This window comes from Typopeltis vanoorti, chromosome 16 (genome assembly GCF_054136105.1).
Source record: "Typopeltis vanoorti isolate ZY-2024b chromosome 16, IOZ_Tvanoo_1.0, whole genome shotgun sequence".
NCBI lineage: Eukaryota > Metazoa > Arthropoda > Arachnida > Uropygi > Thelyphonidae > Typopeltis > Typopeltis vanoorti.
Genome location: NC_143564.1, coordinates 106,015,210 through 106,038,927, shown reverse-complemented (window position 1 = coordinate 106,038,927; position 23,718 = coordinate 106,015,210). Strand labels below are relative to the sequence as shown.

The following is a 23,718-nucleotide window of genomic DNA, read 5'->3' as shown; positions in this document are numbered from 1 at the left end:
ATGTTTTTGGTCAAGTACGCGAGCCCAAAGTGCTAGCTCAACATCTTCGCTATCAAGAAACCTTTTTTCAATTGACTCTTTCAATTTGGTATAAAATGTTTCTGGGTCAATAGAAGGATTATTTTTTGGAGCTTTTTTGTGAAGAAAAACTCCATGAAAGCGTAGATCGCGTACAGCAGCTGCAGCACATCTGTAATAGGGTCCAATTCTAGTCTGTGATTAACACAATGCCAAACTATAATAGAAGGAAATTTTTCTGATAGAGAAACTAAATATTTTTTTAAATAATCTCCTGTCATCCCATAATATAATATGGGATGACAGGAGTAAGGAATTGGAGTAATTATACATTGTAATAAGTATAATTACTTATTATAATTAATTAAACTTAACAACTTATTAAAATTAATAATGAGTAATAAGACACTGGAGTAAGGAATCAAATACACTTTTTTCCGTTACGTTTTCAAGTTCGATCAAGTCCAAAAATAAATTTATCGGTGAATTAATTCCAACACATTCGATACGGCATCGAATATACACTATGAGAGTGGTTTTATTGCTTATTGTTGTTGATTCATCAATTATCAATGAAATTATATTTTTGGATTCAATGATTTCTTTAAATACATTTTTTCTCATTTCTTCACTTACATGATTCACAATATTAATGCATGCATTTGTTGAATGAAGAATATGACCCATTTCAATTCCATTCAGTTGCAGATCAATTTCACTTTCAAAATTATCGAATGATTGGTTTTCCTTTGCTACTTTATATGCAGTTCAAAAAATTTTTGCGGTCATTTCTTTTTCACGAGATAATGATTTAAAAAAAAACCTTTTCAAGGGTCTTTTTTTTTCGGCTTCAGAAACAATTTTTAACGCTGCTTTGTGTGCAGCAGATTCTCTGTGATCGAACATTTTTTTTTTTTATTTGAAGTGAGCTCATCTGTAGCTTCCTATCTTTGCCAGAATATGTAATCTCATTGTTGGCCCATTCTTTGGAAATTTTCATTCCCATCTTTGTTTCTATTCCAAGAATTCTAACTTTTCTGCAATGTGTACAGCCAAGTTTTTTTTTGTAAATATACATCCATTCATTTTTCGAGCAAAAATCATTTTTTTGATCCAATGTCCAGCAATTTGGCCAGTCATTTTCAGTTTGGCCTTGCTCCTCAAGATTAGCTTGAGATGATTCAAAAACATCAACTGGCACCATTATTTCCATATTTTTTGACGTCGTGTCTGTTATTATTCTGGATTTTTTATTAATGATTTTTTATTAATAGATACTAATGGTGTGCACATGCGCGAACATTATTTCAAAAATTACTTTTGAAAAATTAAAAAAAAAAACTGTAAAAAAAATAGGTGCCGGAACGCCGTTCCGGTGCATTATGCCAGAAAAAAAACACTGGTTGAAATACATTATACATGTCCACAAGTATATGTGCTTTGCATTATGGGATAATAAATCAAGTTGTGGTGAAGTCATTAGCTTCTATATACGAATTGCCCTAGTTCTGAAAATACTTCAGCAGCAAACTTTGTTTACTTACACTGCGATAAAGGATTAAACCAAGTATATAATTTCTCATCATCATCATTAACAAATTCCTGAAATGTACCCTAAAGGGATGAACAGGATATGATAGTACTACATGAAATTTACATCATTACTAACTTCTTATCTACAATTTTCCTCCAAATTAGTCTGTTAGCTGTCAAGACTCCTACATTATTAGATCTTATATTTCTGTATTCTAAGGCACTTTTTTATCAATCCACCTATATCTTGGTCTTATTCCTACCAACGCTGGCAGAGAACACTTGTTTTGGCAATCTTTCCTCTCCCATTTTGTTCAAGTGACCATACCACCTGAGATTAGCTCTGCTAATGCATTCCTTGATGATGACAAGTTCTTACCTAATAACCTCGTTTTTACCACTGATGCCATTTGTTCATGCCTATAATCTTTCTCAGGACTCTCATATCTGCGGTCTCTAGTCTTTGGTCAAGTGTTTTACCTCTGACCCGGATCTCAGATCCATAAGTTAAAACTGGTTTGAGCATTGTCTTGTATACAGCTAATTTAGTGTTCCGACTAATTTCTCTCTTATTCCATATGAATTTATTCAATTGACTACTTACCATACCAGCTTTGTTGATTCTGTTTTCTATTTCCATATATAATTTACCATCTTCACTAAAAATCGTGCCTAAGTAGATGAAATGCTTAACTTGTTCTATAGATTCTCCATTCACAATGCTTCTGCCTATTTTCATTGTCTTTGTGTTGTTATTTTTGACCTTCATATCATATCTATTACAACAGCTATTCAATTTAGTCAGGAAATCTTGCAGACTTGTAGCAGATTTATTTAGAAGTATAATAAAGCAAATAGCTGAGATTAACATCTCCAATTTTCATATCAGGTTTAATACCACTTTCCTTCATAATGTGATCCATATAGATAATGTACATCCTTGTCTGATACCAGATTTAACATTAAACCATCTTCCTGTACTTCCTTCAATTCTAACAGCTGATTACAACTTAAATAAACATGAGGTATTGGTTGGTATAATGTTCCATAGACACCATACAACTGTGGTGTTTTGAATAGCTTCTCTCTTGGCACCTTGTCATATGCCTTTTTCAGATCTACAAAACTTAAATACAGATGTTTGTTATATAACCATGATTTCTGAACTATCTGTCATAAAGTGAAAATCTGATAATGCCAGCATCTATTTGGCCTGAATCCAGCTTGTTCTGCACCAAGCTTCTCTTCCACAGTTCTTCTCAACCGTTTCTGAAGTATACTTGCATATATCTTATGAGGAACACTCAGTAGAGAAATACCTCTGCAATTCTCACATTCAGTTATATTTCCCTTTTTATATATGGGTACTATGTGAGCTCTACTCCAATAATCTGGAATTCGTCCCTCCATCCTTCTGAACTATGCAGTGCAGCCACTGTAAGACTATTATACCTCCATACTTTAGCATTTCTGGTCAAATATCATCTACTCCTGCTGCCTTTACACATTTCAGGCATTAGGTGGCTTTTTCTACTTCAAGTGTGGATATGTATTTCTGATGCATGCATGTTGAGTGTTTCCTACCACTGCTATCACTGCTTGTTTCATTAGCAATTTTTCAAAGTAATTACTCCATACTTCAAGGGCATCTTTTTCTCCAATTTTCATGTCATCACCCTTATCATCTCTAATTCCTTTTACAGCACTCTTTCCTCCATTTCTAAGATTCTTTAACAACCTCCAGAACATCGTGCCACCTTCTTGATATTTATTTTCTATGTTTTTACCAAAGTCTTCCAATGACTTTTGTTTAGCTAGTTTGACACAGTGTTTAGTTTTCTTACATATGTCTCTGTATTCTCTAAGAGCACAACTTGATTTATTTGCCAGGAACTTTTGATATGCTTTCTTGTTTTCTTTTTACCTGTGTCCACCACTGAGTTCTGATTTTTCTATACTTGCAGACAACCTCACCACATGCCTCTCTGCCTGAGTCAATCAGTGCTTTCTACTGGGGTTGCCAATGAACCGCCAAGATTTGGTTCCTGTTCTTTCATTTTTTCTTGAATAATGCTTGTATATTTTAGTCTACAGTTCACATCTGAGAGCTGCTCAACTTTTTATTCGCTTTAAAACTTTCTTACATGTTCTTTTCAATATGAAATTCAATTTTATCCTGCTCAAGACTAAATGGTGATCACTTCCAATTTCAAATCCTCTGTACACTCTGCTATCCTGCACCAGGGAGAAAACATCACTATCTACAATAACATAGTCAATAAGACTTTTCTTATTCCTTTCCTCTTCCCTTCATGTGAATTTGTGCACAATTTTATGTTGGAACATTGTGTTAGTAATAACCAGTCCATGTCCTGGGGAGAAATCCAACAGGTATTTGCCATTATTAGCTTTGCTCTTTTCTCCAAATCTTTCCAAAATATTTTTGTATGTCTGACAATCATTTCCTATAGAATTCCTCAACTTCTAGTTTAGGAGAATCTGCTGTGGGATCATAGACACAAATAAATCTTATGATCCATTCCCAATTCTGATATTTGCCCACAACACTCTACTTGAGACTGCCTGCCATTCAAGATTACCTTTATATTTAGTGCTGAATACTATGGCTACTCCTTCTTTTCCTTGATTGTCATTGCCTGAATATAATATTTTGTATTTATTGCTCAGAAAGATCTCACCAGTTTTTGTCTTTTTTGTTTCATTCACCCCTATTATGTCGATTTAGTACATATATCCTGGTATCTTTAATTTAAAACACAGATGTGTTTTGGGAACATCTGGAGAAAAGAGCAAAGTGGCACATGTACTGCAGCAGCGTGAATGTGGGCTCACAGATAAGTTATTATATTGATAGTTATTGGTAGGATTATCCTTGTTTATGACTGTGATTGGGAGTGTTTCATTTTTGATATATTTATAAAGTATACATTTCATAAATGGCATTATTTATGCTTCCAATGAGAACAAAAACATTTTTTGAAATGTAGCATGTGCACTATGTAGTCTTTGCTGAGGAAAAATGGATTGTGGTATGGTAAGAAAGCAAGTTTGGGGAGAGAGGGAGGGAGGGAGGGAGGGGGGAGAGAGAGAGAGGGAGGGGGGGAGAGAGGGGGGGGGGGGCATATTGGAGATGCTTCTTTAGCCAGAAATGTGATACTTGTCAAAAACAGGGAAACGAAGTAACGAATGTTAATGCTGAAAGGTGTGAAATCTAGAGTGTTGTAGACAATGAAGTTGAAAGAATAAATGACAGTGAAAGAAACATGAACGAGAATATAAAAGAGGTGACTGAAGGTAACAATAAGGTAATGTATGAGAAGGATAGGCCAATAGAATGTAAGATAGAAGGAATGAAAGGAAACAAGCAAGAAAGTGCAACCGACCAGGCAGAGAAAGTGAATGGCAATTAGAAAGTAATTCAGGACATGAAAGCAGAGCTGGTAAAGATGACACGAGAGATGAAGGAATTGTGGAGTGAAATTCAAAATTGAGTTTATTACAGAAGCAGCATTCTCTTTGACTCTTTGATGACCAAAATAAGTTTGCTAAAGGAAGATCATGTTTTTGCAATCTACTTACTTATAACGAGGTGACAAAGGCACTGGGTAAGGGGGGGGGGGGAATGCATTTCTATTGGTATATTTAGATTTTACAAAAGCTTTTGATTGCCACATCAAAAACTGGTAATTAAATTGGAAAAGATAGAGGTTAAATAATAGATTAGTGTGATGGATTGGATACTGGTGTAATGGTGTGTGGGGGAGCAATAATCAGAAAAAAAAAAGGGGGTCACCAGTGGCGTGGCCTGGGTTCTGTTTTGGGGCCATTAAATGATACTGGGAAGAGCTTGAATGGTGATTTACAATTGCTTACAATGATACATAGTTGGGAAGAACTATGACAAGTATAATAGAAACTATAACTCATTTTTTAGAAATGTTAGTCAAGTGAGTAATATTTATTATCCGACTAGTTTCACTGATTTTTGCTATCAGCATCTTCGGGGATACAATTGGTAAGCGATATGAAGGTAACAGACTAGGTTTTAACTGACAGTTCTATTTCATACAAAATTAGTACTGTGTGTGAGACAATATGCATGTCGTGGGTACATGATTTATTGGTTGAGAGACATAATGTAATTGGCGTGAAAGTTCATTTCTTTAGTGTTTAGTGATAAAATTAAAATTTTCCAAATATCAGGTAGGATTAGACCGACCTTGATTCTTATTTGGGTTTCCTGTTGAACGAGCGACTATAGCAGCTTCCTTGAAGGTTCTGGAATGGTAGTTATCTTCTATATAGGGCATATGACTCTTATCCCACTCAATAAGATGGTGGTTGGTAGTGGCGAACTGGGAAGAAAGGCCTGAAATATCTTGTCTGTTGTTTCTAACATAGGTATAAGAGTCATATGCCGTATATACAAGAGAACTACCATTCCAGAACCTTCAAGGAAGCTGCTATAGTTGCCAGTTCAACAGGAAACCTAAATAAGAATCGAGGTCTCTAATCCTACCTGATATTTGGAAAACTTTAATTAGATCACTAAACACTAAAGAAATGAACTTTCACACCAATTACATTATGTCTCTCAACCAATAAATCATGTATCCGCGACATGTGTATTGTCTCACGCACAGTACTAATTTTGTATGAATTAGAACTGTCAGTTAAAACCTAGTCTGTTACCTTCATATCGCTTACCAATTGTATCCTTGAAGATGCCGATAGCAAAAATCGGTGAAACTAGTCAAATAATAAATATTACTCACTTGACTAACATTCCTAAAAAATGAGTTATAGTTTCTAATACAAGTAGTCAAGAAAAAAAGTCATGCAAGTATAATAGAAGTTGTTGCCTTGTAAGACTACTTGAACAGAGTCAATTCATGGGTGAATGAGTGGGTTACTGGTTCAATGTAGCAAAGTGTATGGTTTTAAATTTGGGGAAGCCAGTATGAGATGCAGAATATAAGACTGGTAGGTATATCTTAGAGCTGGAGGAGACAAGGGATCTCAGGGTGAGGGTGGATAAGAAAAAGCGAATTCTGGCAGTGATACACAGGACACTGATATGTAGAAGGATGTTATGATTTGATCAGACCATGTATGGATTACTGTACACACATTTGGTCAAATGGTTTTAAAAAAAGATGATGAAATGTTGGAAAATGTTTAGGGATAAATGACTAAGGTAGTTTCTGGTCACTGGAATACTGAGTATGAAGACATGAAGATTTAGGGAATGCAATCTGCAGTGTTTAGTGAATAGAAGGAAGATGGAGGGGCGAGTACATGAATGACACATATAACTTGGCAAGGGATTATTACTAGATTAATGTGGATGAGATTTTTCGTAGAATGGGTGCAGATGGGGAAAATAAGAGGTTATTCCTCTTGTTCTCCAAACATCATAAACAAATATATTGGTAGAATTTGGTATGAACATAGAAGATAAATATCAAGAAAGTGGTAAAATGTTCTGAAGGCTATTGAAAAAAACTTAGAAAACGAGGAAAGAAAGCAGCTTGGTGGCAGAAAACATTCCATAGGAATGATATCAGGAATATGTATAAATATTTTATGTAGAAAAAGTCATGAAAAACCTGAGAAGCAGAAAGGCAGCTGGAGTACTTAATATTTGACAACCAGAAATCCTCATATGTGGAATTTACAGTTGGTACATTACATGATTCAGAAGGCCCAGTCAGAGAGACGAATTCCAGATGACTGGAGTAGTGCTCTCATAGTAGTCATGTATAAAAAAGAAAAATAAAACTGACTGTGAGAATTACAGAAGAATTTCCCTACAGAGAGTGCAAGGTGAAATTTATGCATGCATACTGGAGAAAGGGCTAAAAAAATTTTATGGAAGCAAACTTGTAAAGAAACAAGTTGATTCAGGCCAAACAGTGGTTGTCAGGATCAGATTTTCTCTTAATCTTGAAACCAATTTTGAAACTCACTGAACCAACTTTACTGATCCTTTACTAATCCACCTCCTTTGCCAACCTGGAAACAACCTTGAACACAGACCCAAACATCCTGGAAGAGTACTTCAAGCAGTGGTACCTGAAGCCAAATCCAACAAAACCTGTGCCCATAGCATTCCACCTAAACAATGCAGAGGCAAATCGATACCTCGACCTCTCTTTCTGTGGCAAAAGGGTAAAACATGAGCCTCATTGAAATACATTGGAGTGAGCCTGGACAGAAGCCTAATCTATAAAAGGCACATCACCAACCTGTCCAAGAAAATTATAATGAGAAACAATATCATTTCAAGGCTTGCTGGAGCAACATGGGGGTTGTGGTGCAGAAGTCCTAAGGTCGTCTGCACTAGCCCTCATCTGAGAAAGAAGTGCACACAATTAGTGGGACACTGAGAAGCATCCCTCTCACCTGGCTGCCAGTCCTATCTGACATTGCTCCACCAAATATATGGAGAAGACAAGCCTCAATTAAAGAATTTAATAAAGTAATGAGCAACTCGCTCCTGCCCCTGCACTAGACTCTCATGAATCCACCTAGTCTTCACCTAAAATCAAGAAACCCTTTCTGGTCCATGAACGAACTCTCTTCAGCTGCCTTACCATCAACACCTGACATGTGGAGAGAACACTGGTCCAACAATCTTCCAACAAATGGATTCTTAGTTGAAGATCCCTGTGCTCTGCACAGCCTGATTTTGCCCTTCCAGGAAGATTTAGTCATATATCAGTAGGATCAGAACTAACCAGGCAGATGTGGCTACCTACTACATAAATGAAGACTGTTCTCCTGTGGCCCAGACGATCACTCATATTGTGAATGATGCCCAAGTGCCAATTTCCTGGTGATGGTGGTGGCCTCCGGGACATCCACGAGTGACGGATAAGGCCTTAGATTGGCTTTCTGGAACTGGATATTGACCTGTAGCTGCTTTGTATTCCTTCTGCAATAAGAATAAATAAATAAACTGCCTCCTCCTTCATCCCATCCATTTCTGTCCTTTGGAACAGTCTCCCCCACTCTGCCTTCCCCAAAGATTGCAACCCTCAGCTGTTCGAGCAAAATGTGAACAGATTCCTCCTTTCTTCCATTCCTCTTGTCCAACACACAGCACTAACATGCTATGGGTCTTGTAGCTTTTCTTGTGTGGATCAGATAAAAAAAAAGTTGAGAAATCATAGGAATATAACAAGAATATGGATTTAAGTTTTGTAGATTTGGAAAAGATGTTTAAAACACTATAGTTATATGGTGTAAATGCAATAAGCAATTCTTTTTCCATATTTGAGCTGTAAGTCATCATCAGTTGGAATTGAAGGAAGGTAAAAGTGATGGTTTGATGTTAAATCAAAAGGATGCACATTATTCATCACTGATTCAATATGGATCACAATATGAATGAAAGTAGCATTAAACCTGATATCAAAATTGCTGATGTTAATTTTAGCTCTTTACTTTATGCAGATGATGTACTCTTAAAGAAATCCAGTAGGAGCCTTCAGGATTTCCTAGATAAATGTAATAAATTTGGTATGAAAATCAGCAATAAAAATAAATAAATAAAATAAAAAATATAAAAAAATTGATATCATCAACTGCAACATGAATGAAGAAACTATAGAACAAGAAAAATATTTCTGCTATTTAGATGCAATTTATTGTGAAGATCACAAATTAAGTATGGAAATAGACAACCGAATTAGCAATTGGGGGAATTCAAATGAATAAATTTTATGGAATAGGAGAGAAATTAGTCAAAACACTAACTAGCTGTATACAAGACAGTTTTCAAACCAATTTTAATTTATGAATCTGAGAGCTGGGTCAGAAATAAAAGACTTGATACCACAGATATAAGAGGTCTGAAAAAGATTAGGAAGGTGAACAGATGCCATCAATGACAGTATCATATTAAAAAGGAGAATATTAGGAAGGAACTTAACATTGTTTGCATTCAGGAGTGTGTGAGGAAAGCTAATCTCAGGTATTATTGTAACTTAAACAGAATGGTAGAAGAAAGGTTATAGTAAAACAGATATCTGTTGCCAGAATGCAGGAAAAAGACCCCGAGGAAGACCAAGATCTAGGTGGATTGACAGTAAGAAGTGCCTTAGAAGCCCAAAATATAAGAACTGACACTATTGGAGGAAAACTGTTGAGAGGCAACTAATACCAATGTTAACTTCGTGTTTAGTACTATCACAATATCCAGTGCACTCCTTCAAAGTATATTATCAGAAATTTAATAATGATGATAATATGAGTTTATCACACCTCTATTTGATAACAAACTTTCAAAACTCAATGATGTGATTGCTGACAATGTTACTGGACCATCAAATGGATAATTAAAAGTCAAATTAAGGAAAGGTACATTTCTTGTATATTTTATTTATATTTTCATTCATACTTTTTTTTGTAAAATCAATAGTGGCTTCTGTGGATTTGATCTAATGGAACTGCTCTATTAAGTTCATCACAGCTTTTTTGATTTGTAAAATGACTTAGATATATGAACTTTAGTGTTCAATTAACTTTCCACAAGATATTAATATAATTAATTAATATTCTTCTCAAATTCTTTACAAAAATTAAAATTTTTAAAACTAACTCACTTTATTGTTATAAGGATGAAAAATATGAAATAAACCAACAAATTTCACTACAGCAACATCATCAATTTCCTGATATGTAACCCCAAGGGGTGTTCAGGTTATTATGACAGCACTTACATGATTAAGTTAACATTATTATTAATCTCCTATCAATAATTTTCCTCCAAATCAATCTATTATGTGTGAGCACTCCAACATTGTCACATCTAATATTTCGTGTTTCTAATGCTTCTGACCAAATTAATCCACCTAGACTTTGGTCTGCCTCTGGGATTCTTTCCTGCTACCTTGGCATCAAACACCTATATTGCTAACTTAATTCACCCATTTATTTAAGTGGCCATACCACCTTAGATTAGCTCTGCTGACACATTCTTGATTGCTAATAATGTAAAGTTCTTTTCTAATATCTTAATTTTTAATATGATTCTGCCATTGATGCCATCAGTTCAATCCCCTAATTTTTCTCAGAATCCTCATATCTGTGGTCTCTAGTCTTTGATAAAGTACTTTATTTCTAACCCAACTCTCAGATCCCTAACATAAAACTAGTTTAAACACTGTCTTGTATACCGCTAGTTCGGAAGTTTGGCTAATTTCTCTCTTATTCCATACATATTTATTCAGCTGATTATCCACATACCAGCTTTGCTTATTCTGTTGTCTATTTCCAGATTTAATCTGCCATCTTCATTAAAAACTATGCCTAAATAGCTGAAACATTTTACTTATTCTATAGGATCTCCACTGAGAATGCAGCTGAAGTTTTCTTTGCTCCTGCCTATTTTCATGGTTTTGGTCTTTTTTGTTGCTGATTTTCATGCCAAATTTGTTGCAGCTGTTATTCAATTATTATTATTATTATTGTTCCAGGCAACTCCAAGGAGTCGACAGACTCATCGAGGGAGACCCTAACATCATGTCAAGAACAACTATTCGACATTGACACAGTATCTATCATACCTTGCCTTGAACTCATTCACAGTCGTAGCACCCACAACAGACTCTGGAAGCTTATTCCACTCATTCACCACTCTCCAAGTAAAGAACCTAGCTCTAACACCCTTGTCAACCACGCTCTTGCCGAGCTTCCATGCATGGCCCCTAGTCCTCCCGCCACCAGTCATATTTTCAAAAATATCTTCTGGATCAATCTTATAGAAACCCTTCAGTAATTTGAATGTCTCAATCATATCACCACTCCTTCGTCTATCGTCTACTCTCTGCAACCCACAAATCTTCAACCTATTCTCATAAGATTCATTCCACAGACCTGTTATCATCTTGGTCACTCGTCTCTGAATCCTCTCCAATTCCTCCCCATCACGAAGAAACCCTGGTGCCCATAACTGGGCACAGTAGTCCAGATGGGGTCTTATCAAGGCTCGATACAGAGGAACAACAACTTGTTTGTCTCTGCACGTTAAAGTATTTTAAAGTAGCCAAGTGATTTGATGAGCTGATTTAGTCACTTTTGCAATGTGCCCCCCTAAAATTCAATTCCCTATCTACCAAAACTCCCAAATCCCTGGCCTCCTTAATATCCTGGAGTACGGTTCCACCAATGCGATATACTGCTGCTATTCTTTTCACCCCAAAGTGCAAACCTTACACTTTGCCACATTAAATTGGCATCCATTTTTCCTAGCCCAGTCCTCCAAACTATCCGAATCATCCTGTAAAATTCTGACATCCTGTGCACTCACAATTGCTCTACCCAACTTTGCATCATCAGCAAACAAGTGAACACCTCCTCTCAAATCCTTTCCTATATCATTGATGAACAAATTGAAAAGCAGTGGTCCAAGAACAGAGCCCTGCGGCACACCACTAGTCACAAGCCGTCTTTTAGACTCCACTCCTGCATAAACCACTCTCTGGTATCTCTCCTTCAACCATCCTCCTATCCATCTCACCAAACCTATATCTATCCCCATCTGCTGCAGTTTACTGATTAGGGTTCCATGTGGTATCCTGTCAAAGGCCTTGGCAAGGTCCAGTGGTATCACTGTAAACCCATTACCCCCATCCAGTTCAGCCGTCACTGTGTTATAAAATGTGAGCAAGTTACTGAGGCATGATCTACCCTTCACAAAACCATGTTGTCCCCCATACAATATCCCATTTTCATCTATCCAATCCTGTATTCTTTTCTTGACTAATTTCTCTAAGACCTTGACAATGATTCCTGATATACTAATTGGTTGGCAATTTTCAACAGCAGTCTTGGAACCACCTTTATGTAGTGGAACTATTTTCCCCCTCTTTTCACCCCCTCGGGACTAACCCAGACCCGAGACTCAAATTAAACAAAATGGTCAAGGGTACTGACAATTCTTTAGCTGCTTCTCGTACGACACGAGCTGGTATACCATCCAATCCCACGGATGTATTGACATTGAGGTTATGCAATACACTACTCACCTCCACTTCATTCACCACAATTCCCATATAATCTACTGGTTTATTCGTTTCTGCAATGTCACCACCTGGATGATATATACTTGCAAAGTGCTCACTCAGTAACTCAACTATATCAACTGATTCAGTTACCTCCCTACCATCGGCATTCTTTAAAATCATTCTGCCATGTACATTTTTCCTTTTACTTGCTACATATCTAAAAAACTGTTTAGGATTCTCTTTAGCTTGCATGGCCAATGTTCTTTCGTAATCCTTTTTTGCTTTTCTTACCACACTCGTTATCCTTCTGCGCTTTATACCGTTCATGTGCCTGCCGGTCACCTTTCTCCTTAAATTCCCTCCATAGTTGTTTCTTTTTTTGCAGCTCAAGCTTAATGGTGTTATTCATCCATTTAACCCCTACTTGATTTATTATTCGGACTCTAGGTATACAGTCAGCCATTGCTTCATGCAAACACTTCTTAACTGCCTCCCATGCACTATCAACATCTAGTCCTTGCAGTTGTACATGCCATTGCACTGAACCAATCAAACTCCTAAGCTTGTCATACTTTCCAGCCCGATAATTCCACATGTACCCTGTCTTAATTGAAAATTCCACACCTTTAGCCACCTCCCAAGTCAAGACCCTATGATCACTCTCACCAATTGGTGGCAATGTGGTCATATTTGTTACAGCCAAATCCTCAGATGTAATTATTAGGTCAAGCACTCTCTGACCCCTAGTATTTTCCATTACATGCTGTCACAGATAGTTATCCCTTAATAACCACATAAAATCCAATTCCTTCCTCCCATGTGTCCTCTCCTCACTCCAATCAATGTGACGATAGTTGAAATCTCCCATAATAATTACCCTCCTTCCACTCATTTCTTCTATTTGCTTGTGCATACTGTCACCACTATCTTTTCCCTCACCTGGTCTATAGCAGCACCCAATTGTATATTTAGTTCTGCTAGCCACAATCTCACACCAAATGACCTCAAATGTGCTCTTTTCCCTATCCTGCAATTCAACTTGTATTCTCCTTGGCTGTAGCTCATCAGCTATCATCAACAATACTCCTCTCCCCATTTTATTCTCCCTGTCATTCCTGAACACACTATACCCATTACATTCAATCCCACTAGCTATATCATCTACAGTCAGCCATGATTCGCTAATACCAATAACCTGTATTTGGAAGTGCCAACCATGGCCAAAAACTCTTCCTTCTTGTTCCTAATACTCCTAGCATTAGTGTACATGAATTTAAGACCCCCCCATTAGCCCCAACCCTACCTTGATGCCTTATATTAACTATCCCATTCTGATTTGTTGTCCTTATTCGCTCGGGCATATTATACTCATTCATACATTCAACTGCCTCCCTAAGGACTGGATATCTACTCCCCCCCCCCTTAATAAATCTAGTTTCCCTGATTTTGCACATCCGCTACATTCAGCAACACTTTTTCAAGTCTCCTTACACTGTATCCATTCAAATGCCAGCCATCCATCTTATATAGATCCTTTTGCCCATCGAACTCACTCCACACGTCCACAAATTCCACACCACTCGTCATACATAACCCACGCATAAAGTCATTTGCAATTATGGCCCTCCTTTTAAACATTTCACTGTCATACCGTGGCAAAAGACTAATCATTCTAACTCTCTCACTCTTTTCTTTTGCTACCTCAAACAATTCATTCAGGTCCTCTATCATTTCCATTTTATCTCCTTTCAAATCATGCGTACCTGCCACAACAATCATTTCTTTCACCCTTTCCTTTTGCTCTCTAATAGACTCACTTACATCCTTTATGGTCGCACCAGGTTGGTACGATTTTGTCAAATCCTCTACTAACACACGTCGTACTAACGAGTCTCCATACAGCACTCTATTCTTCATTTTGTTCATGTTCACACTCATACGCCTGTTTTTCCTGTCATACTTTTTATTATTGGCTGGTTCATTCAGTCGACTTTTGCTGATACGCTCTAGCTGCTGTTTTGCCCTTTGTATCGCACCATTCAACAATGTGATCTCACTCATTGCATCTATCTCATCTTTTTTATTCTCTGTAAAACCATTAATACTATCATTCACACTTTCTACATTCACACTCTCACAATTCTCTGGTACAACCTCGCCGTTTCTTGTCATATCCCTATTTTTTTCATTCTGAAGTTTGACAAAAATATCACACTCACGATCCGAAATACACTTCAATTCCTCATTCTCCCTACATTTTCTACACACATTCACTCCTTTATTATCATCTAACCACACTCTGACCGCACTCCGCAAAGCGTACATTTCGCAGATAGTACACTGAATCATCTCCTTTACATTACTGTTCTTGAAAGAAGATGGCGAACCATCATTACTGGCTGCCATTTTCCTTCGTACTGGAGCCATACTTACTAATAACGTATTTTATCAAATTATAAATACCAAAAACACACAGACAAACAGACGCACTAAGATACGCAAGGCAAACAAAACTACGCAATATTAAAGTAAATTTATCAACGATAACTGAAAATAATGCTTATCTTATCAGGAGCTTTCACGAACACTACACACTACGAATCCCTCTACCGGCGACTTCCCGACATAGATTATGTTATAAAACACTTTAGTACACTAACTGCACTAATAAAACTACAATAATATACTAAAATTACACAATTAAATCTAACAAAATATTAATAAATCAACAAAAATCGCGTCCTTTCACCAGCTAGCCTCGACACCCAATACAATTTAGTTAGTGACTATGGCGACTTGCACTAGATGTGTTTAGGAGTACAACATCATCTGCATAATGCAAACAGCTAAGTGTGACATCTCCAATTCTAATATCTGGCTTGTTGCCACTTTCTTTCATAATGTGTTCCATATAGATAATGAATAAGTGGGAAGATAATGTGCATCCTTGTCTTACCCCTGATTTTACATCAAACCATCTTCCAGTATTTATTTCAATTCTAACTGCTGACTGACAACTTAAATATAGACAACGTATTGCTCTCTATAATGTTCCATTCACCTCCATATAATTGTAGTGTTTTGAAAAGCTTTTTTTCTGGGCACCTTGAAGTATGCCTTTTTCGGACAGATTTTCTAAAACCAACATCTGTTGGTATAAAAAAGTTAATATAAAATGCAACGAAGAAAGCTGTATATAAAGATGATACATTCAACAGGTGCATTTTCGTAGCAGTAAAAATATAAAATCTGAAACTACAAGATTGCAAGAAACAAGCATTGCAAAACTTGTTTTATTATATAAGTTTTAGTTTATCATGATTAGTTTAGTCTAGTTACTTATATCATCATCGTCAAATTCCTGACATGTACTCTCAGGGGGAAGACACGATAATTATGATAGTTGGTAATGGTGAAAAATTTACACCATTACTAACTTCCGATCAACAAATTTCTTCAAAATTAATCTGTTATCGATCAAGATTCCAATATTAGCAGATCTTATCTTATATTTCTGTCTTTTAAAGAAAATTTTACTGTATCAATTCACCTATATCTCGATCTATTTTCCTGCCAACCTGGCAGAGAAGACTTGTTTTGCTAATCTTTCCTCTCCTATTCTATTTAAGTGACCATACCACCTAAGATTAGCACTACTAACACATTATTGAATGCTAAATCCTCATTTTTAATGTGATACTGCCATTAATGCCATCTGTCCATGCCCCTCATTTTTTCTCAGGACTCTCATATCTGTTGTCTCTAGTCTTTGGTCACGTGTTTTATTTCTAACCCAGCTCTCAGATCCCTAAGTTAAAATTGGTTTGAACACCATCTTTTTATTATTACGTGACACCTCCAGGTAGCCCAAGGACTCATTGTGGGACTTCACTAAATACATTGCATCCTCTCTTCTACTACTTAGCTCTCCAACTACATCATTACTACCATCAACGGCATCTATCGCCCATCATCACCAACAACAGTATTTTTTTGTCTGTAAATTGCGTGTATTCTGAAGGCCGATTTGTATGCAGGATGAAAAACCCGAGTTTCCGGGAGAAAAAACCCTGCTACGACCGTATGAGATCAGCTAACTCACCTTCAGTTAAAAAAGCCCATATAAGGATTCCTCTTGTTACGAAGAGAATCGAATCCAGGTCTTTTCTAATCTAAAGGCGCAATGTTCCGCTATTCTTCCAATTATGCTATGGCATCTTGTATACAGCTACTTTAATGTTTTGACTAATTTCTCTCTAATTCCATATAAATTTATTCATTTGACTTCCTACCATACCAGCTTTGTTAATTCTGTTGTCGATTTCTATATTTAATTTACCATCTTCAAGAAAAATTGCCAAGGCCTTTGACAGGATTCCACATGGAATTCTAATCAGTAAATTGCAGCATATGGGAATGGACATAGGGTTGGTGAGATGGATAGGAGGGTGGTTGACGGAGAGATATCAGAGAGTGGTTTACTCGGGAGTAGAGTCCACAAGACGGCCTGTGACTAGTGGTGTGCCACAAGGATCTGTTCTTGGACCAATGCTGTTTAATTTGTTCATAAATGATATAGGAAATGATCTGAGAGGAACAGTTCATTTGTTTGCGGATGATGCGAAGTTGGGTAGGGCAATAGTGAATGCAGATGACGTCAAAATTTTGCAGGATGATTTGGATAGATTGGAGGTCTGGGCTAAGGAGAATGGATGTCAGTTTAATGTGGCAAAATGTAAGGTTATGCATTTTGGGGTGAAAAGATTGGAGGCAGTTTACTGCACTGGTGGAACCCTGCTCCAGGAAATTGATGAGGCACGAGATTTAGGAGTGTTGGTGGATAGGGAATTGAAATTTAGGGGACACATTGCAAAAGTGACCAAAACAGCTCATCAAATCACTTGGTTGCTGAAGAATACGTTGACAAGCAGAGACAAGCAGGTTATTGTTCCTCTCTATCGAGCCTTGATAAGACCCCATCTAGACTACTGTGCTCAGATTTGGTCACCTAGGTTTCTTCTTGATGGGGAGGATGTGGAGAGGATCCAGAGGCGAGTGACCAAGATGATAGGAGGTCTGTGGAATGAACCGTATGAGAACAGGTTGAGGATTTGTGGGTTGCAAAAATTGGTTGATAGGCAGAGGAGGGGAGATATGATTGAGACATTCAAATTACTGAAGGGTTTCTATAAAATTAATTCAGAAGATATTTTTGAGAACAGGGCTGGTTGTGGGAGGACTAGGGGACATCCATGGAAACTGGGCAAAAGTGTGGTTAGTAAAGGTGTTAGAGCTGGGTTCTTTACTTTTAGAGTAGTGAATGAGTGGAATGCGCTCCCTGAGTCTGTAGTGGATGCTGTGACAGTGAATGAGTTTAAGGCGAGGTATGATAGATACTGTATGAATGTCAGATAGTTGTGATGAATATGATTTGGGGCCTCCCTCGATGAGTCTAATGACTCCCTGGAGTTGCCCGTAATAATAGTAATAATAGTAATAGTAATAAAAAATTGTGCCTAAGTAGCTGATATGTTTTACTTGTTCTAGGTTCGCCATTCAGGATTCAGTTGATGTTTTCAATGTTTCTGATTATTTTCATTGTCTTTGTCTTTTCACTTCTGAGTTTCATACCAAATTTATTACAACAGTTATTCAATTTAGTCAGGGTATCTTGCAGACTCGTACTAGATTTATTCAGAAGTACAATATCATCTGCATAAAGTAAAGAGCTAAGATTAACATTGCCAATTTTGATATCAGATTCAATACTACTTTCCTGCATAATGTGATCCATATAGATAATGAATACCAGTGGAGATAATGTGTACCCTTCTTGTACACCTGATTTAGCATCAAACGATCTTCCTATACATCATTCTTTTCTAACTGCTGAGTTACAGCATAAACAGAGACAATGTATTACTCAATATAATGTCCCCTTTACACCATATAACTGTAGTGCTTTGAAGAGCTTTCTTTTTGGCACTTTATCATATGTTTTTTTCCAGATCAACAATATTCAAATAGAAATCCTTGCTATATGTCCTTCACTTTAAGACAACTATTTGTTTTAAAGTGAAAATCTGATCCTGACAACCTCTACTTGGCCTGAATCCAGCTTGTTCTTCACCACGCTTCCCTTCCACAATTTTTCTTAGCTGTTTATCCAGTATACCTGCATAAACCTCATCAAAAAAACTTAGTAGAGAAATACCTCTATAATTTTCACATTCAGTTTTATTTCCCTTTTTACAGATTGGTACTAAAAGATCTCTGCTTCAATTATCTGGAATTTGACCCTCTGACCAAGCCTTCTGAATTAAGCAATACAGCCACTGTAAAACTTTTATACCTCCATATTTGAGCATTTCTGGCTGAATTTTATCTACTCCAGCTGCCTTTTCACATTTCATGTTTTTAATGGCTTTTTCTACTTCAAGTATGTATATGACTACATTCCTGTTGGGAGTTTTCTACCATCAGACAGACACTGCTTGTTTCATTTAGCAGTCTTTCAAAGTAATTACGCTAGACATCTAGAATATCTTTATCTTCAGTTTTCATGTCACCTTTACTATCTCTGATTCCTTTTGCATTACTTTTCCCTCCATTTCTAAGCTTTTTCAATAGCCTCCAGAATATTTTGCAACATCTGATATTTATTTTCTATGTTCTTACCAAAGTCTTCCCATAACTTTTGTTTAGCAAGTTTTACATAGTGCTTCAATTTCTTACATTTTTCTGTATCTTGTGCTCTAAGAGCACACGTCGACTTGCTCGTCAGGAACTTTTGATACTTTCTTCTTTTCCTTCACTGTCTCTTTAACTTCCTGAATCGACCATGGAGTTCTGAATTTTCTATCCTTACAAAGAGCCTCATCACATGCCTCTCTGCTGGCTAAATCAATCAATGTTTTCTTCAAGATTTGCCACTGAATCTCCAAAGTTTGGTTCTTGTTTTCAAACTCTTTAATTTTTTCTTCAATGATGTTTGTGTATTTCAGTCTACAGTTTACCACTGAAAGCTGCTCAACTTTGATTCATTTCAAAACTTTCTTACACACCTTTCTTTTCAATATGAAGCCCAATTTTATCCTGCTCAACACTAAACGGTGATCACTTCCTATTTCAAGTCCTCTGTACATTGTGCTCTGAAGCAGTGGCAAAACATCAACATTGACATAATAAATTTACTTTAATCCTTTATACATCAACATTGACATAATAAATTTACTTTAATCCTTTATTCAAGTGTAAGCAAACAAAGTTTGTGCCTGAAGTATCTTCAGGACTGAGGCAACTCGTGGTAAAGGTGGACCAAGCTCTCATCACTCCTTGTCTTAGTATCTCCCATAATTCAAAGCACATCTCCTTGCATACATGTATAATGGTCTTGGTATGGAAGGGTCACTACCCAGACCAGTTTCAACCTTTATTGAGGTCTCGTCAGTGGGAGCCAGACACAGAGGTGGTGATACCAAGGTGGAAGCAATGGAGAAGTCATATTTACCTATACGAGTTGCCTAAAGGTGTCTCACCTTATTATTAAATTACTCTGGATTTAGAGAAACTTCCAACATCAACAGTGACAATAACATAATCAATGAGAATATTTATTCCTTCCATTTTCTCTCCATGTGAATTTGTATACATTTTTATGTTGGAACATAGTGTTGGTAACAACTAGTCTATGTCCTAAGCAGAACTCTAGCTTACCCTTATTATTAGCTTTGTTCTTTTCTCCAAATTTTCCCAAAATATTTCTGTATGTCTGACAATCCTTTTGTACTTTGCTGTTTAGATCTCCTACAAGGACCAACTTTTCATTTTCAATGTGTCAGCTGCTTTCTCTAATGCCTCTAAAAATTCCTCCATTTTTTTCTTATTAGAACATTCTGTGGCATCATAAGTACAATTAAGTCTCAATTGTCCAGTTTCCCATTCTGATATTTGCCCACATCACTCTACTTGATAATACCTGCCATTCAAGAAGATTATCCTCATATTAGTGTTGGTGTTGAATACTATGGCTACTCCCTCTTTTTCTTGAATGTTATTGCCTGAATATAACATTTTGTATTTGTCGATTAGAAAAATCTCACTTGTATTCTTTGTTACAGTTATGCCTATTATATCAATCTGGTACTTATCTAATTCTTTTGCTAGTTCCATTTCTTTTCCATTGATGCTTCTTATACCAATAGTACCAATCTTGAACTTTGTTGATGTTGAGTTGCGACGTGTTCTGGGATTTGTTCCAGTAGCTGACTTTTTGCTGTTTGCTCTGGTTCCCTGATGAAAACAACGGGGACCTTGTTTAACCAGGTGACACCCCAGTTAGCATGATATTCTGCAATGGTGTACCATCCTCTTACATTGTGGTTTAAGCCACTAAGAATACAATTTGGTCAGCTAAATTCAACCATCAGCCCATCCTCGTTTGTTCAGTACCCAGGTAGATATCTAACAAGGTGCATCATGAGAAGGTAAGGATTAGACATTAGGTCAGAAGCTGCAGTCAGTTCTCCACGTTCCTTAAAAGGCTACATGGAGGTCTCCTCACAGTTATACAGCTTTGACCTTTAAACACTCCCCTGTTACTTGTATTATTTAACATAATTAATTAGTTATTGTTTCCCGATCAAGAGTACCAAGACCTAGATATATCTGCTTTTCCTAATATTAGTTACAGATAGTATGCTCCCTTGGACATTCTTATTGTACTGCACTTTCCATCACATTTGTTCTTTGTACTGAGATGAAGTTTCCTTCTCACTGGAGCCCTTATTAATGGTTATGCCAGCTGCATCCAACTCTGGAACACAATGCATATTTTCATTTTCTTAGCAGTGTAGTAAATGGTTCAGATTTTGGTGAAGCCATGTGAATGTGGAGTGAAGAATATTTATTTGAATAAATGCATTTATTATGAGGTCACTGGAGACTCAAGAAATTAGTTAGTTTTATACTCATATTATCTAATAGCAAAACATAATTGACACACCATGGTAGGTCAGCTCCATTCAAGCACAGGTATGCAGATATCTCAACACATTGTGGCAAGATGTCTGTGACAAGTAGGCCTATACTCCCAAACACCTGTAGTCTGCATTCCTTTATCCACAGCTCATCATAGAGCACATTTTCAAACTATATAAATACGCAGGAACAAGATTCAAAAAAAGACTCTTACTATTTTTAAATAAAATTTACTCAACTGGTATCCCCCCCCAATAGAATGGAAAAAAGCAATTGTGATTCCTATCTTTAAGAAAGGTAATAGAGATGACCCTAAAAACTATAGAGGTATCACAGTATGCTAAATTCCTGTTACAAAATATATAGCAGAATCTTAAATAACAAACTAATGAAATATTCTGAAAACTTTATTCTAGAGGTACAGAATGGATTTAGAAAAGGACGATCATGTATAGATCCAGCCTTTTGCCTAAAATTAATAGTAGAGAAAAAAAGAGAATATAATTTGGAAACACATATTGCATTTATTGACTTTGAAAAAGCATTTGACAAAGTTAAAAGAAACATATTATTTAACATATTAAAAGAAAGACAAATACCAAATAATATCCTAAAAGCTATCACAAGTATATATGAAAATAATCAAATACAAATAAGATTAAATCACGAGCTATCATATACAAGAGAGATAAACCAAGGGATCCGACAGGGATGTCCCCTCTCAGCAACTCTTTTTAATATCTACTTAAATGAAATAATAATAAAATGGAGTAAAAATTTACACCAAGGAATTAAACTTTTACCTACAGTTAACTTAAACACTCTCCTCTTTGCAGACGACCAAATAATAATTACAAATTCTGAAGATAACTTGCAGAAAGCTATTTTAAATCTAAATGAGATATCCAAAGATTATGGTATGATAATATCAACGGAAAAATCAAAAACTATGGCCTTTAAAGGACAAGATCCAGCAAGAACTAAAATAGTAATAGATAACAAGATCTTAGAACAGGTGAATTCATTTAACTACCTCGGATGTATGATCACATATGAAAATGAAAAAGATATAAATGTAAAAATTGCAAAATATTTAAAAATAACAGGTGTAATTAACACTATATTTAAACCAAACCTAGTTCAAAAACAAACCAGGCTAAAAGTATACAATACATTAGTCTTACCGGTCTTAATGTATGGAAGCGAAATCTGGACAATAAAAAAAAAGACAAACAAAGATTAACAACAGCAGAAATGAAGTTTATGAGAAAAACTGCAAAGTATACCCTATTTGATCACAAAAGAAACGAAGATATTATGAAAGAATTAAACCAAGAACCAGTAATAGAAAAAATTAAAAAATATAAACATAAATGGATGGAACACATTCAAAGAATGAAAACAGAAAGATTACCAAAACAAGCCTTAACAAGCCATTAAAAAAAAGAAAACCAGGACGTCCTCTTAAACGATTCAACGATGACTTCTAAGGCCGGAACAGGCCATGCTAGGCCTAAATCCTTGATACGTATGATGATGATGAATGATGATTATCTAGTCTTTATTCTGCACTTTGTCATTTCAACTCGAATTAGTGGTAATGTGCAAGTGATTATTATTATTATTATTCGTGACATCAACAAGGAGTCCGAAGACTCATTGCAGGAGGCCACCTATTGTACAACTGTCCATCTCCACCACTACACCGAACCTCTACAATCAATCATCTACATCAGCGCCATCAACTGCCCACCACCACCACAGTTAGTATTTTTTGTCTGTAAATTGTGTGTATTCTGAAGGGCCAATTTGTCTATATGCGGGATGAAAAACCCGAGTTTCCGGGAGGAAAAAACCCCTGCTACCTCTGTATGAGATCAGCTAACTCACCTTCGATTGAAAAAGTCCATATAAAGATTCCTCCCATCATGACGAGACTCGAGCTTAGGCTTTTTCCAATTCGAAGGGTCGTTCTTACAATTGCACTCCACATACACAACTCATATTTGTCACTCATTTATAAACAAATTATATATTATATTACAGCCATTATATATAATATAATATAATATAATATAGTCATGTGATAAAAACTTTTCAATACTGATAACTTTCTTCACTATATCATATTAACAAGTATTGTGAACTATATCAG

General features: G+C 36.3%; 1 protein-coding gene across 2 annotated transcripts in view; it reads right to left on the bottom strand.

Annotated features, from left to right (window-relative positions):
• The window catches only part of Pi3K59F (phosphatidylinositol 3-kinase 59F), a 586,771-nt gene that overhangs the window by 64,093 nt on the left and 498,960 nt on the right, over positions 1 to 23,718 (bottom strand). The gene's annotated exons all lie outside the window — the stretch shown is intronic.